The sequence below is a fragment of the Lolium rigidum genome, chromosome 6 (genome assembly GCF_022539505.1).
Source record: "Lolium rigidum isolate FL_2022 chromosome 6, APGP_CSIRO_Lrig_0.1, whole genome shotgun sequence".
NCBI classification, from domain to species: Eukaryota; Viridiplantae; Streptophyta; class Magnoliopsida; order Poales; family Poaceae; genus Lolium; species Lolium rigidum.
Window position 1 is genome coordinate 19021172 of NC_061513.1, and position 24221 is coordinate 19045392.

The window sequence follows — 24221 nt, forward strand, 5'->3', positions numbered from 1 at the left end:
TGCCAAAACACCATTCCCTGAATATATAAAAAATTACTATATGATTTAATTCGGGATAAATAATTGATAAATCATGAATATAGAAATGGCCAGAACACTAATCATACAGACTAACAGATTAGAAAAACTGGTAGCATCTAAACAAGAGAAATCTATTACTCCCTCCGATTCATATTAATTAACTTCAATATGGATGTATCTAGAACTAAAATATGTCTAGATACATCCATATTAGAGTCAATTAATATGAACCGGAGGGAGTACGTTACTCCAAACAGCAGAAGTAGCAACTCTAGTAAGATCTGACAAAAGAGAGAGAGACAGAGAGAGAGAGAAATCACATACGGTGTAGCTTGAGCAGCAACGGTGTTGGCGGTAGCAGCAACAACATCGTTGTTGTCTCCCCATGTTGAGGTCGTCATTCGGGAACTTATCGTCAGACGACGTCGTTTTTACAAGAGGCGGGGTTCATCTCCCTCTTTCATACTTTCTCTTTGTGGGGTACCATAGCTATACTTTAGAGTAGCTATGCCATAGCTATACTTTCAAAAACCTGATTGGCCGAGAATACCATAGTTATACTTTACAACAAACAGAATAGCCCAGTTCTTTTTGTTTTCGAGCTTTTATTTCTCGATTCCACTTATTCATTTCCCTCGTTCATATACGTACCTTCCACCAACAGATACAGACAAATGGGAATAACCCATCAGACCAGCACAGGTCTACAGGAGTGGGAGAGAAAACCTTCAGACCAGCACTCAACAAGCTGCATACGTGGCAGACCACCGGTCTATATTTACTCCACGCGCAGGCACAGCCCGTCCTGTGGATACGCGATACGATCTACGACTACAACAAAACCTGAGCGGCTGAGTTTCCTCTAGTTCACCGCCCCGATGGCGACCCGGGCTCTCCAGATGCTGGGGGAGGCCTCTCCGTGGAACCTAGCATGTGCGGCGGCGGCCATGGCGGTGCTGTGGCTGGCCGCCTGGATTATTGAGTGGGCATGGTGGACCCCGCGGCGGCTGGGTCGGGCCCTGGAGGCTCAGGGCCTCAAGGGCACCCGATACCGTCTGTTCACCGGCGACGTGCCGGAGAACGCCCGGCTCAACAAAGAGGCCCGGTCCAAGCCCCTGCCTCTCGGCTCGCATGACATCATCCCTCGCGTGCAGCCCATGATCAGCAACGCCATCAAAGAGAACGGTGAGAAATTCAGCAATTCCGGCCGCCCTTCTCATTTTTGTGACTTCGGAACCTTTAGTGTTAGCATTGACAACACATCACTTGCTAGGATTCACGCCTGAACTATTTGCATGTAAGAAATAGGATTTTTTTTTTTGATAGTAAGAAATAGGTTGCTGAAACCTGGGTTGCAGGCTTACAGTCCACACCATGTCTGAACTTCTCAAACGCTCTGAATTTTTTTTTTCTCGGGGATATTTTCTGAACTACTGATGCATAGCATGATCAACTAACAAACTGTTAGACAACTTTGTTTGCCATGTAACATGAGATCCCTTACAAATGCAGGAAAATTGTCCTTCACTTGGTTTGGCCCCGAACCAAGGGTGACCATTCTTGACCCAGAATCAGTTAGAGAAATTCTGTCCAACAAGTTTGGACACTATGGCAAACCAAGGAGTAGCCGTTTTGGCAAGCTGCTAGCCAACGGGCTTGTCAATCATCAAGGAGAGAAATGGGCAAAGCACAGGAGAATCCTAAATCCTGCCTTTCACCATGAGAAGATAAAGGTCATTCTTGCTCAATGCTTTATCGGAAAAAAAAATTATTGCTCAATGATTGTATTCCTGGCTTTCACTGTTTTCTCGGTTTAAGGCACATCGTGCGACGTGCAGGATATTGAACTCTCTACATATATAGACTCATCGTACTTTTCATTTGCAGAGGATGTTGCCAGTTTTTTCTGCCTGTAGCGAAGAAATGATTACGAGATGGGAGAATTCAATGTCCTCCCAAGGAGTATCTGAGGTTGACGTCTGGCCTGAGTTCCAGAATCTGACCGGAGATGTCATCTCGAGAACAGCGTTCGGTAGCAGTTATCAGGAGGGGACGAAAATATTCCAGCTGCAAGGGGAGCAAGCTGAACGGCTAATGCAAGCTTTTCAGACACTTTTTATCCCAGGCTATTGGTAAGCTTCTTTATCCTTGCACAACAGACAAAAATAAGACCCTTTTGGTGTTGCACTTTCAAGCGATTCAACACGCCTATTCTGTTCTTAGAAGAGAAGCTATCACTTTCATATAAGAAACTCTCAAATCATTTGTAGCAAAATGCAGCAGTCCATAGGTGATCTGTGGTTTTTGATGAAAAATGTGGATTTAGGCTCATGCTGTTTAGCTCTGCGTACAGGTGCTCAAACTGGATCAGTAAGAAAATTAATTGACTAATGAAATATTTTCCATGTTAAACTTAAATAGACTACGATTATTTTGTCGTGAGTTTGTAACATATCAGAACATTTTCAGGTTCTTACCAACTAAAAACAACAGAAGAATGAGAGCAATTGACCGTGAGATCTGCACCATTCTGCGAGGAATTATTGAGAAAAAAGACAGAGCTATTAAAAGTGGTGAAGCTAGCAGTGATGACTTGCTAGGATTGCTGTTGGAGTCAAATAGACGGGAATCCAATGGGAAAGCAGACCTAGGAATGAGTACCGAAGACATAATTGAGGAATGCAAGCTATTTTACTTTGCAGGTATGGAGACAACATCAGTATTGCTCACATGGACACTAATTGTGCTAAGCATGCACCCGGAGTGGCAAGAGCAGGCAAGAAAGGAAGTGTTGCACCACTTTGGAAGAACCACACCAGACTTTGAGAACTTGAGTCGGCTGAAGATAGTAAGTGAAATGCATATTTTATGTTACAGTGCTACTGCCGAATGCACAGGTTTCCAACCAAATATAAAAGCTAAAGCGCTTCATCTGAATGGCAAACAAAGTAACCAGGAATACAAACTGTCAAATATGCATACCCCTATTTTTTTACTGGATGTCCGCATATATATGTTAGTGAAGGAAATACTTATGAATCTCTAGTTGTGGAACCAAAAAGGATTTATATGAAGCAAACCAGAAAGATATGATGTTTTATGTCTAAACTGAGCGATCATGATCTTGTCTGCTATTTTCCAGGTAACGATGGTTCTATATGAGGTTCTTAGGTTGTACCCGCCAGCAATCTTTGTTACCAGAAGAACATACAAGGCAATGGAGCTTGGTGGCATCACATATCCGGCAGGAGTGAACCTTATGTTGCCCATTCTCTTTATCCACCATGACCCCAATATATGGGGAAAAGATGCAAGCAGAGTTCAATCCACAGAGGTTTGCTGATGGTATCTCAAATGCCGTGAAGCATCCGGCTGCGTTCTTCCCATTTGGAGGGGTCCTCGTATTTGCATCGGCCAGAACTTTGCACTACTGGAAGCCAAGATGGCTCTCAGCACCATCCTCCAGCGCTTCTCCTTCGAGCTATCGCCGTCCTACACCCATGCTCCGTACACCGTGTTAACCCTCCACCCGCAGCATGGTGCTCCAATTGTGCTGAGGAAGATATGATCATTCTTCTCATCGGGGAGTGAATTTGCCCACCTGTTGTGTGCAATTTTAAATTGAAGCTTTGATCTTAATAAACATAGCACCAGTTATTTGGAAGTTATGATTGAATTGGAACAGTATTGTTATTGCCTTAGGCACATAATCGATCTACCGAATACCAAGAAATCACAATTCACAACACAATGATGACATTGAGGTTGGGGTTTCACTGAAGGCTTGGTTAACGCCTGGGTGGGTGGCAGGGTTCTTGACCCGAGTCTTGAGCTGCTTCACTTGTTCATACCCTTACCCCAGAGTACTGCCGGAGACTGTAATGCTATAGGATATCGCAAAGGCGGCGCACTTTGAGATTGTGGCTTGGAGAAGGGATGATTGTGATCCCATTGTTAGAGATATAGGACTAGTATACGCATAGGACTAGTATATGATTCTATTAGACAAACCGAATTGTAAGGAAAGTCGGTGTTCCTGATCTTGTACGATCGGTTGTGCCTCAAGCCCTCGATCATCTGTCTACTATAAATATACGATGAACCCTCGATCGTTGGTATCAAGAGGAACTACTCTAAACTTTGTCATGGTATTAGAGCCACCTCTTCCATAGACAAAATTTTCGAGATCCAACCTAGTCCTATATCTCTAACACCCATGAACCCCATGCATATTGAACGCACACCTTATCTCGCAGCTGCAATTTTGCAAGTATGCGTTCGTCGTCCCTCTATGTGTTGTCGTTGTTCCTTCCAAGCTTTGAGGGTGAGACAAGTCTGCTCGAGCTGAGTAGCATCCTGGTCCACGAAGGGGTCCTCAGAAGGGTGTCAACATCATTGGCGCCGATGTTCTTAGCGACGGATGTCTTCGTCTCAAGGTACCAACCATGAAAACCTCGCGTGAAGGGAGATGTTTTGCATAACTCCCCTCATCATCCAAGTAATAGTCCATGAGGATGGGAGAGAGAAAATCGATTATGCCAACTATCCGAGATCCGAACATGATGGGGCAAGGCCCGTGTACAAATAGGGAATCTGACTCATGTATGATCTTGGTGTTGTAAATTCCCGTCAAATCCACCTACTCGGCACTGGAACTCATGGAGAAAGGTTTCGAGGCCTATGTCAACTGGTTGGGACCCGAGTCAGTGAGGAAAAACTTGTTGACTGTGTCGCCGAGGAGTCGAGGGATCCAAAGAGGAGAACCTGGCCTAGGTTGGCGATCGAATTTAGGGCTCCAAGGGAGAAAACCTTGCCTAGGGCGGCCATGGAGTGGCTGTTGTTATTGATGTGGGAACCCATGATATCTGTTCACATGGATCCGAGTACACCTCTCCAACATTACATTGTTTAACATGGGGTAATGCACGTACAACGTATTAAGGTTGCACACCGAGACACAATTTTAGACATTTCTGTGCCCTCGGGATACAAACATGGCCATTGAAGACATTGATTGAGTCAAGGTTACAAGACACTTGAGTTGGTTTACTGATAGAATCAGTTTTTTTACAAACTAGACTCTAGGTATCCCAAGTGTGTGTATGTATGTGTGTGTGTGTATATATATATATATATATATATATATATATATATATATATATAGCTGGACTATTCTCGAACCCCCCTTAAGAGGGGTTCTAGAATAACTATTCTTGAACCCCCAAATCCCGCTTTACTTTTCTTATCCCGAATAACCCAAATCCCGCTTTACTTTCTTATCCTGAATACCCATGTGAACTCCCGACAAAATCCCCCCGCAACCCCGACCATCCTCTCCTACCTCCTGGTTGTATCCGCTTCCCACCCTCCGCCATCGGGCCGCCGGCCCCGCTCCTCCCTGGCTTCCCGCAGCACCCGACCTACACCCGGCCGACGCCACCCCCACCACCTGCCGCGCGCACGGCCGCCGCCGCCCCCACCACCTGCGGCGCACACGGAGGCCGCCGCCCCACCACCTGCCGCGCGGACGGACGCCGCCGCCCCCACCACCTGCGGCGCGCATGGACGCCGCCGCCCCCACCACCTGTCGTGCGGACGGATGCCGCCACCCCCACCCCCTGCCGCACGGACGGACGCCGCCGCCCCACCCCTGCCGCGCACACGGCCGCCGCCCTCACCCCCTGCCGCGGAACGGCCGCCGCCGCCCTCACCCCCTGCCGCGGCACGGCCGCCGCCGCTCTCACCCCCTACCGCGCGCATGGCCGCCGCTGCTCCCACCACCTGTCGGAGGCGCCGCTCCCTTTCCCTGTTGCACGGCCGGCTGGCGTAGGAGACGCCCGACCCCTGCCCTGCATCTCGACCGTCTCAGGCCAACTGCGCCGCTTCCTATTTGGTGAAGTTCACATCTCCTGCAATTAGTTTTTCCAATTTTGAATTATTTTGTTAACTGAATTTTGAAGTTCACAAATGGAAAAATGTGTAGTTCAGATATAGGCATGAAAGCTGCCGCCGTTTCTCCTGATTCTTGGTCTCGCCAACGACTTCACAACCAGGCCTGTACCTTGCTGATGCTCTGAACTCCGGATGGTGCTGCTCATAACTGCCCTCTACGTTGCCCAGGTGAGGCAGTCCAACTTTCTTCAGGTTCTCTAAACTTCTGGACATATTTTGCTGAAGTTTTGGCTAACGAATCAGTCACAATAGAAAAATCAGGACTCCAGGCTCAGAACACGGCAGCAACCCCTCCCGCAGCAGCTCGCCAGCGACGAGGCAGCACACCGCAGACTCGACTTTTACTCCCGCCAGGTAATCCCACAAACGCGCTGCTAGGTGTTGTCAACTTCAATTGTATTGATCATTTGCATCGATTGATTCATTGGATTGAAACAGAAAATAGAAGTTCACCTCAGTCCACATATGATGTTTACTTGCTTTTGTTATGGAAATTCGTTTTGTCCACTGATTTCGGTTAAAGCACACATAAGAGTACCCACAGCGCCTAGACGCTTATCGAGTTAGTTGGTCATGCAGCCAAGCGCCGGCAGCCTAGGGAGCTGTCTTTTCCACTAGTTGTTGAAGCGCCACTCTTAATCTTGCGCTGATGCCAGAAAAATGGCAGGGAACTAGGCAGAACTGTAGGGATTTTATTCGTAGCGTCTACCTATAACTACAAGCGTCCCATTGTAGATGCTCTAAGAAAGTTCAATATAAAAAAAACATCTTGATAGAAGTTAAGAACAACACACGAAGCAGCAGGCCGCTTCATCAGTGAGCAGGTAGCTCAATGAAAACACATAAACATCTGCGGGTAAAAGATCACATCGGATAGCACTTGTCAAGTTTTTTTTTGTCGGTGGAGTTCGCTTCATCCGTCGCAGAAGTTCACCATTTTTAATTGGCAAAAAATTGAAAATTCATGCACGAGCAAGAAAAGTTCACATTTTTTTACCACGAAGTTCACTACATCATCCTTGGGGATCGCTGCTCTTAATTGTGAGAAGCTCAATTAGGCTAGATAGGGAGTTCACTTTCCGCCCCACACTGCTGCATCTGCTCCGCGAGTAACGCTGCTCTTTGAATCCCTCCTGTGTTGTCTTGTGAGTTTTCAAATTTTATTGCTTCTGGTATGATACACAACGCTGGTATTATTTCATGTTTCTCTTACAGAAATTAGGAATGAGTAATAATGTTCAGTAATATTTTGACTGTGTAGTGGTTTCTAATTAGCCTCACCAGTACAAATATTTGATGTGTGGCTGATAGCAAAAAATAGAAATCCCATGAAAAAGGTGACTTTTTTTATTAGAAAGGAATCCATGGAAGTTCACTCTGTTCGTGGGAGAAATTCAATTCCACTTGAGTGTGGAGTCAAAATTGTTCATATTTTTGTCAAGAGGTTCGCTTATTGTAATTCGGAAGTCGTGTCTTGACGTCTTGTGCGTGAGCTCTAGACAGGTTTGTATGCTTAGAAAAGGAAGTCCACCTATTAAGGTAGAGCGGTTAGTTTACTGAAAAACCTAAGTCCAGTCTGTAAAGTATAAATGGTATATGATATTCCACTTCTCAAATGAAAAACACGAGAACATACCTTATTTTCTGTAGCGCATTGCCATTTTTTACTTGTGTTTTATCTCTAAATTGAAGTTCAGATTTAAATGTATAGTAGTTCGGATGCTAGTAATGTATAGTAGTTCAAATCACAAAACATTAAAAAGAAAAAATATTGGCGAAGAACTCCAGGATCCCCTTTTCCCTGTCTCGCTCCTCCTAGGCAGTTCGCCCTGCGCCGCCGGGGAGTTCACCCGCACCTACCGCTGGGGGACGACGGCGCCGGGATGTAGTGGTCGGGATCTTTGGACAGTTTGGTTATGTTGCAGCTCAGTAATTTGACAGGGGCAGTGCGGAGCATACCAGGCAGTCCACTCGTGCGGATGGGCGATAACGTCACCCACATTCTCCCACCCTCCTGAACTGTCCGAACAACAACATGCTGTTGAAGTTTCCAGCAATTGTTTGTTTGAAGTTCAGACACGGTTCAGAAAAAGTTCATTGCATGCAGTTACCTTTTCCCCCCAGTATTTTGCCTATCAAATTGATGTAAAGTTCAGACCGATCATGTGCATGGAATTCATTTTACTTTCATGGCAGCACAAAAGGTGAGCCATGTTTATTTGGCAAAACGAAAGAGTTAGCACTTGTATTGTATGTCAATCACTTTAAACACCACCTTTTCTTAAATAAATTGGGGGACATGATGCCCTTTGATTCGGAAACCATTCAAACTATGACACAGCAAAATGCAGTTTTATGACAGGTGTTGGCGACCTGGGAGTCCATCGCTGGCAGCCATGGGAAGTCCATCAATGTCGTCCGCAATGTCCGACAGGGAACAACATCATCAGGAGTTCGCTTCTTCTAATCTGTTAAGCTCACTTCTCTTAATTCGCAAAGTTCACATCTACTACTATTCACAAATCGCAAAGTGGACTGATATGTTCATTGGATATCATTTGAAAAAATGCGAGTATACTTGCAAAGCTCACTTTCATCTTCGAGTGAAAAAATTCATCATTTAAAAATGCAGTATACTCGATGAACCTATTTTCTTCCATTTGTTGGCGTGGCAGATTTCTGCAGTAGCATGTCGCGCTGGTGGCGGTCATGTCCTAAAATTATTGGCCGGGGCCCTGTGCTGCTGATTCCTTGGCCGATACCTTCTGCGAGTGGGTGCGTGCTCCTCCACCAGGTACCATCTCTCCCACTCAAACGGCTCTCTGGATTCTCTCGGAGGGTACCAACTCTGCTAGTGGTGAGAAGCTAGCTTTTCTATATCAATTGCTGATTTTTGGACGTGGTGCAAGCCCGAACACTGCTTCCAGGTGGTGGACGTGGCTCCCTGGTTCAGTAGTAGCAGCATGTGCACAGTTCTGAACTGCTACTTGGCGTGTACTATTTGATTTCTATTTTAGAAATTTTGTTTGTTAGCATATTATTGTGCAGTGCTTGTGCGATTGCTGACTAGTTTGCACTTCTAATTCAAGCCGGCAATCTTGCCCATGGGTCCGGGCGCCCATGGGCACCCGACCCGAATTCGTTACGCGTACATCTTGCATTTCACAATGTGCATTTCTCTTGTGGGGAATTAGCCTTTATTTTGTATGGGAGTTCACCTTTGTGCACTACTATTTTTGTTCTTTATTTTCTTTTGGCAAAACCATTCACCGTTGGTTAATTAGAATTGTGTTTGATGGTGCACTGCTTCTGAACTGTTGTTGCTGTGTCTTACATTTTATATCGATTCTAATACAGTGTGCCGTGCAGCTCTGGCCAATCAGTTTTATAAATAGAAAGTAAATTAGATAATAATAAAAAATCAAGAAGTTCATTTGTATTTCTTAGGAAGTTGCATATACATATATTGTTAATCAAGAAAATAAGACTCTATTTAGACTCTTGTATTGATGAGTTCTTGTTCTACTAAATGTCAGAAATCCTAACAAATTATGTTATTACAGGGTAGCAGCTTGGGCGATGAATTCCACAAGACTTGTAGAGCTTGGCTGGAAGACACTATAATAGTTTTGAATTAGCTCATGTATTTAGGGGAGAAGTTTTTCTGCACTTCAACGTGGCTATGTAGGATTCATACTTTCTTATAGATCTTGAGTAAATAATGTTCTGCATTTATGTGTTATTTACCGTTCCTGAATAAATAGTGGATTGCCCAGTTCTAGAGGTTGACTATCGGCCACTACCGTGGTTGTTTTGCTACCTGGGGTCCACCTTTGTAAAGCGAGAAGTTCACATTGAATGCACCCTCGAACATGCTTGGGAATTTACTTTTTTTTTGTTAAATTTCACTTTGATATGAGCAGAAGTCTACCTTCTGCCGCAGGGAAGTTCACCTTTAGCATGCCAAAAAGTTAATCTTGTCGAAATTCAGTTTGGTTGAGGCGAAAGTTTACTTTCTACCGAGCAGAAGTTCACTTTAAACAAACCAAAAATTTATTTTTTTGCCAAAATTAACGTTGGTAAGATAGAAAATAACTTTTGTCTGAACGGAAGTTCACCTTGTGATGTGTGGAAGTTTACCTTTGACATGACCAAAATTTACTCTTTTCGAAATTCACTTTAACCAAGCTAGAAATTTATTTTTTGTCAATATTACCTTTGAACGCGGAGGAAGTTCCAAATTTATTTTTGTTAATATTAACTTTGAACACGGGGAAGTTCACCATGCACATACCGGAATTTTTCTTTTGTCAAACTTCACTTTGTACCGGCACGAAAGTTCACTTTGAACATGTAGGAAGTACATTTGAGTATTCCTTAAACTTTTATACCGCGACCGGAAGTTCACTAACTCATCTCGAGAAGTTCACTTCCATATTCGAGCAGCTCATGTACTCTATTTTTCTGGGCGGAAATCATATGCATAGAAATCGTTCTTAAAGCCTCTTATTGTGCAAATCGATCGGCACCACGTACAATTAGCACGAATATAACTCTATTAATACTACAACACAACTCAATGCCACACCTAATCAATCTAGATGAGCCAATATCGAAATGTTGTCGTGTCGGTGGTCTCCGGTTTTACATATTTCTGAAATTAAACTTAAATCGTTTATAATTTGCAAAAATGTTCAATATGAAAAATCTGCGCCTAAGCAATATCTTTCCAACGCAATATCATTTAGAACATTCCGATGAGTGGTTCGGAAACAAGCCCCAAAAAATTGTATGAAAAACCAACAAGTTTGAAAAACGGAATCACGTATTTTCAAATCTGCTCTTAAAATGTAAAGAATTTAGAAAAGTGTTCTTCATGAATAAGGTGCGCCTAGTCACCAGCTTTCCAACGACATATTGTACGCATCAATCCGATAAACGGTTTGAAAATTAGAACTCCAAAACTGCACGAAAATAGAGAAATCCGCGAAAACATTGTTTTGTATATTTAAAATTAGTTTTAAATAGTACAGAACTTGAGAAAACAATAAACACAAAAAAGTTGCGAAATTTCTGTACGAATCCAACGGTGTATTATACACATCAATCCGATAAGCGGTTTGCAAATCAACATGAAAAAACTGTCCGCACAAACATACAATTCTGGTATTCCGTCGAGAAGTTCACTAGGAAAAGGCAGGAAGTTCACAAGTGGTTCGAGAATAGCTATTCTCGAACCGGTTCGAGAATAGCAGACCTATATATATATTCATATATATATATATATAGGATAAATACTTCCTACTCCTGGGTGTAACTACACCCACGTCTCATATACTACTATACGGAAGTATATAACATACTTTAGTGGTTTGAGTATGTTCGTACACTATATCTAAGATACTCCATACTAACTTTGGTAAAAAAAAATTAAATACACCCATAGTTTGCACTACATATACAAAATACATGCATATTCATACGTAAAAAAATAGTGTACGTAAAAAACTGTACATACTACCTACAAAGTAGTATATATACTACCAAAATATTCTTATATACTTCATACTACATGTATATACTCTTTGGTATGATAGATACTACCTAGATTGTGTGAAACACACGTGGGAGTAACTACACCCGGGTGTAGCATGAATATGTCCTATATATATATATATATATATATATATATATATATATATATATATATATATATATATATATATATATATATATCCCAACTGTATATATATACCAACACTATTCTGCAACCAGTTGCAGAATAATATTCTGAGCACCGAGTTGAACTTTCTACATTGAATTTATCAACCTTTTGTCATACTACCTCCGTCCCAAGGAATAAGGCGCACATGTATTCCAAGATGAATTTTGACCATAAAAATTGAGCAACAAAATCTTGGTTATATTATATGTAATTAGTATTGTTGGATTCGTATTGAAAAGCACTTTCTAATGATGTTAATTTCATACAAACAATCTTTATATATTTGAAGTAATACTTAGTCAAACGAAAAGCACGTAAAACGAGGACGGCTTATTCCTTGAATCGGAGGTAGTAATTGTGAAAATAATATACCATTGGATAGATAATGAAAAACCATAACTTTTTCATGTTTACACTTTTCGCGGATTGTTCACTGTTTAAATTTAATTTTGAAAATACGAAACGTTTCTATGTGGCCACACAACGAACTTTTAGTCCGACTTTCGAACCACTTATGCAAATGGTGCAAATAATATACCATTGGATAGCTATTGAAATTTCGCATCTTTTTCATGTTTTGAGTTTTTCCAAATTCCGAAGAGTGTTTGAAATTTTGAAAATACCGAAATCCGGACGTATTTAAAAAACAGGCGAACGGTAATTTCGAACCGTTTGTTGGAATTGTGCAACTGATCTACCGTTAGATAGGTAATGAAAAACCGCAACTTTTTTATGTTTACACTTTTCGCTGATTTTGCACGGTTTAAATTTAATTTTGAATATATGAAACGTTCTTATATGGCCAAAAACGAGTTTTTACTCCGATTTTCGAACCGCTTCTCCAAATAGCGCAAATGATATACCATTGGATAGATAATAAATTTTTGCAAAATTTTCATGTTTTAAGTTTTTTCAAATTCGGCATAGTTTTTAAATAATTTTGAAAGTACTCTAATCCAAACGTATTAAAAAACGGACCGATGGTAATTTCTATCAATTTTTTCAACCGTTTGTCGGAATGATGCAGATGATATGTCATTGGAAAGCTACAGAGAAAACTCAAAATTTTCATGTTTTAAGATTTTTTGAATTCCACATGGATTAAATTTCAAAAAACAGAGCATTGAACTGCCTACTGACATACGCTTGCACTGCTCGTGCTATGAGAGCTTGAACTGCTCGACGCGGGTTTTGGAGTGACAGCCCCAAATGATTTTCTCGCAATTTTCAAATGATAAATTTAAACAATGAGAATGATATATCATCGGAAAGGTGTCAACAAAGCGCATCTTTTTTGTATCTAACATTTGTCTCAAATCCATACGGTTTAAACTAATTTTAGAAGTTATAAAATCAAGTTTTTGGTGTTTTTTGCGAGATGATGACTTGAATTTGATGGCTAAAATCTCTTGATTTGTTATGAAATATAGTAGGTAATTAAATTAGACTCACGCTCTACCATATAAAGCATTTTGGTGCCAAATATTGAGGCGATCGGTGATCAAAACGATGATATTTCAACAATAGATTTCCGCCATGCAAAAAATAGAGTACTGAACTGCCGGTGACATGAGCATGCACTTCTCGTGCAGTGAGCTTGAACTGCCTACCTGCAAGGTTGACCTGCGCGTCTGCGAAGGTTGAACTGCCTATCATGTTATGGTTGAACTGCCCGCCCTATTAATCTATAAAGGATACCGACCGGATAATTTTAAAATTTTAAATTATTGTCCGCACGTTTTGGAGTGACGGGCACCAAATGATTTTCCCGCAATTTCCAAATGATATATGCAAACAATGTCAATGATATATCATTGAAAAGGTGTCAATGAAGCGCATCTTTTTTTGTATCTAACATTTTTCCTAAATCAATACGATTTAAAACTAATTTTAGAAATTTTAAAATCATGTTTCGGTCTTCTTTGCGAGATGATGACTTGAATTTGATGGGTAAAATCTCTTGATTTGTTTTGAAATACAGTAAGTAATTAAATAAGACTCACGCTCTACCATATAAAGCTTTTTGTGTCAACTATTGAGGTGATCGGTGGTCAAAACGATGAGATTTCAACAATAGATTTCCGTCATGCAAAAAATAGAGTATTGAACTGCCGGTGACATGAGCTTGCACTTCTCGTGCAATGAGCTTGAACTGCCCTACGAAATTTTGAACTGCCTACCTACAAGCTTGACCTATGCGCCTGTGAAGGCTGAACTACCTACCTGTTATGGTTGAACTGCCTGTCATGTTATGGTTGAACTGCCTGCCCTATTAATCTATCAAGGATACCGACGAGATAATTTTTAAAATTTTAAATTATTGTCCGCCCGTTTTGAAGTGATGGGCACCAAATGATTTTTCCGCAATTTCCAAATGATATATGCAAACAATGTCAATGATATACCATTAAAAAGGTGTCAACGAGGCGCATCTTTTTTTGTATCTAACTTTTGTCCTAAATCCATATGGTTTAAAACTAATTTTAGAAATTTTAAAATCATGTTTTCGGTCTTCTTTGTGAGACGACGACTTGAATTTGCTAGGTAAAATACAGTAAGTAATTAAATTAGACTCACGCTCTGCTTTCCTGCCAAAAAGATTGTTGTTTCTCGATTTCCAAATACACCACATAAAAGTTAATATGTTTGGTAGAGAAGCATGTGGGTGATTCAAGTTTAAAAGATTTGGAATAATTTGTGTGAGAGAGCAGCGATTTGCTACAATATATTCCGATCGTATAAACCAACGTGCACTAAAATAATCTTCAGATATGACAATACCTCCCCAAAGCATTGCACTTGTCCTCAAGTGTTGGAATTAGGGTACCAACAACATGTTTGTATTGTATTGGATTAATATATGGTGCCATTTACCCTCAGAATAAAAAACCTTTCCCGTCCACTGTTGATATAAGCGTCCAAACACCATTGAATACTGATCAGCCGCTGCGGTGGTTGTGTGACGTGCGGAGATGGTTGTGCGTTGTTCCGCCAGGACGACCCTGTCCTCGACGGCACGGCGTTCGGTGCCTTCCCAGCCTCGTCCTCTTTAGCAGTCACGTCGGTCCTGTTCAAAATCCAGCAGCACCTGCCGCCTTCGCCGTGCATCCCTGCTCCACCTCCCTGCACGTCGCCGTTGCTCCTCCCCTTAGAGCATCTCCAGTCGCGTCCCCCAAACCGTCCCCCAAACCGCACTGGATTTAGCGTTTGGGGGACGTGTTTTGTTCGTGCGTCTTTGGGGGATGTCGCTCCCCAGCCGCGTTCCCCAAACGCCGCCCCCAAATGAATATTGGTGCACGAAAATAAAGGTTTTCATTCAATTTTGATTATATATTACAAAGTTTGAATGAAAACGGCTAGATTTCATCTAAACCTAGACTACTGACCGCCCGGCGGTGCGTTCGACGGCCCCGCCCCGTCGTCGCCTCCCCTACGGCGCAGCTCCTGCTGCGCGCGCTCCTCTCCTTGCGTTCGGCGGTGGCCAGACGGTGCCGCTCCCGCCGCGCGTCCTCCTCCGCCCTCCCCTGCCGGGCCGCCCGGAGGAGAGCTCGACGGCGCGACGAATCCGCGCCTCTTCGCGGGCACGGGCGTCGTCCCTGGAGCTTCTTCTCCGACTCGAAGGACTCGACGAGCGCGCGTTGCTGATCGGCCGTCTCGTCCGGGTGCGGCCCGTCGTCGTCGGATCACTCGAACTCGTCGTCATCGTCGTCCTCCACCTCGGTCTCCTCCGCCTCGGTCTCCTCCTCCTCCATTGGCGCCTCCTCCTCCACATCTGTTGGCGCCTCCATCATCGCCGCCGCCAACACGGCGTCCTCCGCCGCCAACTCGTCCGCCCGCCTCCCCCATAACGCCTCGGCGCCGCCTCCCGCCCGATGACGCTCCTCCGTCGCCGCGCTCGCTGGCGGCGCTCGATCGACTCCCGCCGCCGGCGCTCTATCGACTCCCGCCGTTCACGGTACATCGCCTCCCGCTCACCGCGGCCGGCGGCCGGCGCTCGTCGGCCCCACCGCTGCTCCATCTCCGCCCGGTACCGGCACCGTCGCGCCTCCTGTCTCGTCGAGGCGTCGGACACCGCAACGGTGGCGTCCGTCGCTGCTCTGCCACGCTGCCGCCGCCGCGGCCTCGCCGGCCGGCGGGGCCATGGGCGCGAACGCCGCCGGATCCGCCGCCTGCGCCGCCTCCCGCTGGCCGGCGGGCCTCGCTGCCGCATCGCCTCCCGCCGCTGCGCGACGGTGTGCACGCCATCGCTCTTCCCGGGCCGCTGCCGAGGGGTCGGTGTCGACCTGCGTTCCGGGACCGCAAGTGGAGGGGACGGCGGTGGAGGGAGTGGCCGGCGCCGGGCGGTTCGCCATTGCTACTGGTGGTGGAGGAGACGGCGGTGGAGCGACGAGGGCTGTGTTAGTTGCCGACGGGGTGTGGTGGCTACCGTTGAGCCGGGAGACCTTTTATAGACGCCGGCGTCGGGAAGAAAGCGCGGGAACAGGCGAGAAGAGGCGGGAAGATCGCGCGGGAACGGGCGGTGGCGTGTGAACGCCGGCGACGCGTGGAGGCTGCGCAGCACCGACGAGACGTCTCGCCTGCCCCGTCCGTCGCCATTAAGGCAAAGATGCCGCCGTGTGTCACTGCGCGCGAATAACTTCCGTCGCGACGTAGGCGACGGTTAGGTTAAAATTAACTGTGCCGCTGACGGGTCAGCCCCGCCACTCCCCGCCTCGCTTTTCGTTGTGTTCGGCGTCCCCGGAGCGTCCCCTGTGGGACGGGGACGGGCTCGGGGCTCCGGACACCGTATCGGGCCGCGCCGGACAAAAACGGGCTTTGCGGGACGCGGCTGGAACGCATTTTCTGTCCGGCGCGCCCCAAATCCCTTTGGGGACGCTTTGGGGGACGCGGCTGGAGATGCTCTTACTCATCAGACCAGAGAGTCTGCTTCCCCTCCCTATCCATGCAACCCACTGCTCTTCCCTTTCTGCACATCCCCTCCCTCCACCAATCTCTCTCGTTGGTGCGAACGTGGATCTGCTGGATGTGAGGCGAATCGGGGAGGAACGGCAGCCCATGCATTCTCTCCCAACCGACAGCGGCGATGCATCGGGACGACCTACAAGCATCAGAGGGATCGTCCCCCTCTTCTGCGAGGCGGACCAGAGGGTAGGCAGCGACTGGAGGCGGCGGCACCACCGCGCCAGCCTGTGGGGGATAGCTGTGCGGTGCGGGTTGGACTGCCTCGCGCAGGAAGAAACTTTTCGTGCCTCTCAGCGGTGGCAGCTCATGTAAATTGTTTGAAATCCAGTCCCATCGCAATTTAATACTAGCACAGATAAAGGCCACGATCGGAACCCAATTCAAGACATACCTGGATAAAATGTTGCTGCAGCTTTTCAATTGCATAATTGATGCATAACTGTTCAGAGGAATGCAACCACTTATTCTTAGCAAATTCTGTGAAATGGATCGTCTTAAAATTTAGAAAAGTTGGAAAACACAAGCCTGTTAATTTTGAAACTCTCAAACAAATAGATATCAAGAACACCAATCAATTGTTTAGAGGTTGATCTTGTACTCTTGTCCAATGGAGACATTAATTTTTTCCATGATTTTGTCCATATGTAACAGTCAAGATTCAAAAGCACATAATTATTATGCTATAATCGGTATCTGCGAGATTACCAGTACCAATCAAAAAAATTATCTAAATAGCTTAAGCATGTTGAGATCGGAGCTCTCTCAGCCATTGGACGGTGCAAACACGCGTAGTGGGCCAGGGCTGGGATAGGTGGCGTCCGTTTTGGGCTTGGTCGGTACTTCATGGTCGGCGCATTGTGGGCCAGTTCTAGGAGGCCGGTCTAAACAAGCAAACGTCCTCTCCCAGTCTCCCGAACCCTTTGTCAAGAAGCCCCTCTCCGGCTCTCCCCCAAATCGCCGCCGCTTGGGTCGCCGATTATGGCCGGCTCTACCACCTCCTGGTGCAGCTGCTCACCGGCGCGAGTTCGTATTGGTCTCCACCGCTAATTCCCCGTTGATTCCGCTGCGTTACGCTTCGGTACATACTCCTACGGCAAACCCTAGCTACAAATTGATCGCATTCTGGAAGAAGTGGAGCGATCGAAGCAGGTGCGGGAGCAAGCTGCAGGGAGTGAAGCGCGATGATGACGAAGGCTGGGAGAGGCGGAGGAAGAAGGCGCGCAGGTCAGCGGCGAGTGTGGCGGGTCGGGCACGGAGGACGAGGGAGACCACGTGCAGGAGCTATGGTGATGGGGTGGGCGGAAGATGCGGCGGTGTACAAGCTTGGGTCGGCGAGGGCGGTGTACGCTCGATCCATTCCGAGGGAGGGAGCGGATGATGGCTGCCGTAGGGAGCTCCTCTGACTGAAGGTGACGCCCGGCACCCGTGTGGATGATGCAGAATGTACGCATTGCACGGGGTATGGAGAGTGGCTGATGTACAAGCGCGTCAGTTGTTCGAAGAAACACACATCGGGTGCTCCGAAGACTGGATTGGTTTGGCTTCCCTTAGTCCGTGTACTGAATGCTGTTCGAAGAACCCCGTGCTTGCTTGCTGCCCGCCCAGGACTACAGGTCGTCGGTCACTTCAAGGTGTCCTGTCATTCGCACCCGGCTTCGCTGCTCCAATACATGTCGGCATGTTCTCCTCAACTGTACGCCAGCCGACGGCGGCCGATGACTTGGATAGCACAAGGAAGAGATACGACAGTGTGTGGCAACATGAAGGAAGACTGTTGTGTCATACGGCTCAGCCTGGTTCAAGAATCTTCTCTGTCTTGAAGAAGGTTTAGCTTCAATTTTGCGATGCTTTCTGATCATGGTTTACTGTGTTTCAAACTTTCAGTTGATTACTGAATCTACTATTGTTGGAACGTTAAATTCTGAACTTTGTATGAATTAGTACTGATCTTAGCATTGATCAGTGTGAGTGGGTGATAATTTGGCTCCACGGAATATTGTTGAATCTATGGAAGTTTTAGATCTTGATCTTCTTTGAAAATTTCAGCCTCGATAGTTCGTGCCACTGTGAAGGAGTTGCATTTGTCACATGCCTAGCAGTATGGTTTATGTCCAAGCTTTAGTGCTTGACATTAAGCTCACTTAGCGGGAATAATGTAGTTTACATGAACTCCTCCTTCAGTTCATGCCTGAAATGTCGAAGAAATCATTGAGCTAAGAATTTAATATGGTGTTCATTGTTGCTCTGTCAACTGCAAATTTGTATCTTATATTCATCAACATTCATTAGGCGATTTCCTCTCTCACCGTTTCAAACTATGACAGCCCAGAGGAAGCTCAATGCACATTGGATAATTTAAAGATTCATGTCATGTAGCTGAGCTTGATTTTACGCAGTTTACTATGCCATAATATAGTTTTTTTGCATCTTATTTTGGGATATGTATGGTTGCTTTGGGTAACCAGAAGTCCAAAACTGTAACCGCTACTGCTGTGGGTTTTCTGAAGAGCTTGATAGCAAAGTTCTGTTGCATGGTTATATATCTATATAGTCCTCAATCAATAATAATTGAGTCATGATTATATTTTTGGTGTACACGTGATTATCTTGGTTGCTTATGATGATTTAAATATTGAAATAAGTTTGAGCATGTAAGATATATGATGATATGCCTGCAATTTAATCTTTTACCCTTAATCAGTATTTACAGCATTGTTGATTTGTTGTGCTCTAGAAAAGATTATCCTTTATTGTAATGTCGTTAGTCAGGTTCTCTGCTTTCATTGCAGCAATGTCTGGTTGACGGTTGCGATCTTTCTTCGGGCTGATGATCCGTACTACCCAGCATGCAAACCACCTCACCCTGGGCATCTTCGCTGTTGTGAGTTGTGACATTCATCTCGCAGAAGTATAGATCTAGAGGTAATTAAATGGACTCCCTCAGTGATTCATGTCCTGTAGTCGAGCTTGATTTACTGAGTTTAGTACTCCTTTTGCGATATGTGTGGTAATATGGTTGCTTTGGATAACCAGAAGTCCAAAAACTGCAACTGCTGTCGTTGTGGGTTTTCTGAAGAGCTTGATAGCTTTCACTGCATCTATTGGATGAAAAGGCCCTCTCCGATTGTGTGGTTTAGTCACATGTCTATTGTTTCAGTTTAGAATATATGTGATTTACCAAGTTACTTGACCGTGCAGATGTGGAGGTTTATGTAAATCAAACAACATATCCCCTATGGGCAGTTGTAAATGTCAAGGTCGTGAATACTATGCGCTAGCCATATACTCACTAAGCACAGTCACTGATATGCATGCTATGTTTCTTTCTAGAAGATGCTAAACAAAAAATCTTATTGTCATATGTAAGTCTTACAGACCATGACACTAAAAGAGTTTTAAGAGTTACCCTCTCCTGTTAACCCATTTAAATTTAATACTTGAATTCATGGCCTACATGTTCTGCCCGTGCATTCTATTCTAGATTACATTCACAACTAATATGAAAATCTTTCATAATTTAATCACAGAAAAAGAAATCCTGTCATTATTGTGCACGGTTGGACATAGACAAATAGCAGTTAAAATTACTTCATTTCAATAAAAAGTTTTATCCAGTATCAGCATGCTGTCAAGACGTGAAGACGATCAATAGGCTGAAGAACTATGGATAGTATTGATGGGAATCTGGGAATGATAGAAGTATCAATAATGCTGTAAAAATGCCCATGAGTAAGGATTAATCATATGGCATAATAATGTTGCTAAGGTAGCAGCTAAATCCTAACTGCATATATATCAGGTAGGGAATTTCGAAGGAATACTGTCCTTGACCTCATTATTTGGATTTAGTGTATGTGATCCTGATGAAGCACACCACCTACTTTTGAACCTTGATTAGTAATTGAAGTGGTATTTATGGATATGTGTTTTGATCCGTGGTACTGGACCAAGAAACATCAGAGTTCAACTTTTATACTATCAGATTCTCCCATTTATGGATATATTGTGTTTCCTTCTATACCTGCGTAACTTCCTATCCTTTTTGATGGAAAGGTTTCTCATTTAGATGTACGTTTATTTCCTGTATAATTGTTTTCTCAACCAATCAAGCTAGCTCTTGGATCTTTTATTTCATGAAGTGTGTTATCCTCATATACCCGTTTTGCTGACCTGATGAAACATGAAAATCTATTAATATCTATTCTTTATCCATTCAAGGAGATAACATTTCAAAAGAAGCCTGAACCGGAGAGTAGAAATATTTATTGATTACTGTTTGAATGCAAGCTATTTTGCCAACCAGTCGAAGGACTCAAATTTTGTACATCAAATTTACTTATATTATGCACATTCTTATTGATTAATGGTGTAGTTAAGTTCACCGTTGTATCAAAATGTTTGCTAGGAAAGAATGTCTTACAAATAAATGTGCCATGGCCTATTATTCTGCTGCTACTGTTATGTTTGTTGCTTTATAAGCAAATATACTAGCTATTTTGTCAACCAGTCGGAGGACTCAAATTTTTACATCGAATTTACTTATATTATGCACATTCTTATTGATTAATGGTGTAGTGAAGTTCACCGTTGTATCAAATGTTTGCTAGGAATGAATGTCTTACAAATAAATGTGCCATGGCCTATTATTCTGCGGCTACTGTTATCTTTGTTGCTTTATAAGCAAATCCTCCACCCGTTCGGTTTTTGGCATGGAAATTAAAGAACATATATTGAGAGAAAAGTACACCAGGTTTGGGCGGGATTACTCCTATACATTTGACATGAGAAAATAGATGACTTTGCATAAGATAAGAAAATATAATCATATCCCTAAAACAAATTTCATACAAGTGGTCTGTCGCACTAAATCCTATGTTCTGATATTTTTCTCGAAAAACTATATAGCTTATATTCAGGAACGCAGGGAGTATTAGCTAGAACCAACATAAGGCTAACAACGATAAAAAAAGTCAGATGAATTATTCACATACCAGCATGGAGAACCTCGAACTGGCCCATTGTAATTATTGCGTGCCTTTGCTAGCTAAACATCTACCATAGCACAATAATATATGTCCACCTTATTTCACATGGTACGGCAAAGCTTGATCAAAAGATTGAATAATTCAGATTTCACTGCGCACCAGTATTTTCTTTACAGACGCATTAGAACGAATGCTGAAAAATAAAAGCACTCATTCCTCCAAAAACACCTCCAGGTCCACCAAGTCTACCACGAAGTTTCAAAATTTATTGTAGGCGGCGGGGCGAAGCCCGCCTATCCACCTAGTCTGGAGTATACTGCCTTCGCTAATGCATCCCTGCTAGCAAGTGCAGAATTGGGATCAAGTGTTAGGAGATTGAGTCGACCATCGCGATCGTCATCGCGCGCCTCTACTTCAACATCGGCATCGATAATCTACACCGCGCCAGCGAGCCTGCCTGCCCAGCCATCGCGCCTGCCTTAGCAGGTTGCCACAGCCTCTACAACAGGTTATCATGGCCATTGGCCGGCTGCCGCACCTTCCTCAGCAGGCTGCCACGGCCGTGCCCCTTGGATCGTTTTCGCGGCCATTGACCAGGACTCCACCGACAACGCCGCCATCTCCTTCGATCTGCGCGTTGTCCACGCATGGCGCGTACATCGCTGCTGTTGGTCCGATCAACTGATCGCGCGCATGTCTCCACCAAATAGGTCCCTGAGCATGCGCCTACCACCGATCGACCTACGGGCTGTCGTTGTGTCGCCCCTTCGGACCGTAGCTCCAACGCCTTTGGTCTATGCTACCGGCCTCCGACGCGCCTTCCGAGGTGTGTATGTCGCTGGTGGCCTCCCGCCACTGCACCTACTCACGCCCTGCAGCTACGCCGGGCCTTCGGGCTGTGATGTTGCCGCACACTGTCTACTTTGTTGTCTCCGCGCATCGACATCCTAGGCTACCACCGCACTGCCCTCATCGACGCGGGTCGTCAGGTCTGCGCAAGGTCTTCGTCACGAAGCCGGGTTCTTCTTCGCCTACTTCACGTACCACCGCCGCGCCACTACAGGTAACATGCATGGTCACTCTAGGCCGTCGCGCGTTCCACCGACTACACAATCGTCTCCGTCCACTACAACTTCGCCACCAACATCATCGCCTCGTCCTCGATTACACCTCCTCGTCTACTCTGACAACCGCGAACTGCACCGGCACCTCTTCCTTTTTGCCGCTCTGCAACTCGCAACGTCCCGGAGGCCTTCTTTGCTAGTCTAGTCTCTCTGACATCGCATGAATTTTGTACTGGTCCCGTTCTACGCATGCTCGGTACTGACAACACCGATGCGTGCCTTTGTCCCCGATGTGTCCCTGGGCTTGGCAAACCCGGCGTAGCGCCCCGCATATCATGGCATCGATAAGATCGTCTTCGGCATCGACACCCTCTTCGACGACGACCTCGTTCAAGTCCCCATCTTTGACACCAGCGCATTCGTGCCCCCACGACTCCATGGCGCTTCCCTGCGCCCGTGGCTTCATGTGCGGCTACTTCGACACCGGCAAACCCCGACTACGACATCAACCATGGCATCCCCTCGCGCGGCTACCAGCTACCTCGACATCGGCACAAAGGACTACCACCTCGCATGAGCACCTCATCGGCTTCCTCTACAGTCTAAATATCCACGACGCTCCCGCCACAACTGCGCGCAGGGGGAGGGGTGTCAGTCCGTTGGTTTCTAGCTTCGGCTTATCTCCTATGTGCCCGTCCGTGATGCTACTATTTTTCACGTCACTACCGCTACGACCGCAGGAGGAGTGTTAGAGATATATATCCGGTACACATGTATTTGGTAGTTTAGGATTTGTAATCTAGCTATCTCCTACCTTATCTCTAGGCGAGCCTTCTTGCCTCCGAAGTCATGTACTTATATATATATATACCCACCCATGAGGCTCAATACAACATCCAACATATTCCGTCAATCTCTCTTCCTCCTTATGGTTCTACATCAACTGTTCTAGTTATAACCTATGGTCACACAGAAAATGTAGAAAATAGAAGGTAAATGTGAAAATTTACCAACTCCAATAGCTCTGCCGAAGTGTTCAGTTAAAACTGGAGTTATCATCCTTAATCACAGATGAATTAACCTATATATGTTCTCTTGGAAAAATTTATATTCCAATACGAAGTACAATTACTACAACCCTGAATATAGTTCCTGTTAAATAAATCAATAATGGTGCATGTCATTATTACGGAAATAGGTATTCTCCATAGCTACATGCCTACAGTATAATCCGACGCATGCATATTCTTCCTCATGGATTTCAACTATGTCCATGGCCCTCCTTGTTGCTAAATACTCTTGAGCATCAACTATTCCTTCGACATCAATGCAACTTGATTGATTGAGGTAATGAAAAGAAATCAGCCAACTTATACCTCTCAGTATCCTCCAAGTTACATGAATCCATTGTAAGGAATGGACCTTTTAGACTACACTGAGCCTAAATTAGCTGATTGGAGAGTGCATGTGCAAACCCAACACCTAAGCTTAAATCCTCACGGACATAAATTT

General features: G+C 44.8%; 1 pseudogene; it reads left to right on the plus strand.

Moving 5' to 3' along the window:
* The first annotated feature begins 822 nt into the window (after positions 1-822).
* On the plus strand, positions 823-3772 carry LOC124659198 (annotated as a pseudogene).
* Positions 3773-24221: the final 20449 nt, after the last annotated feature.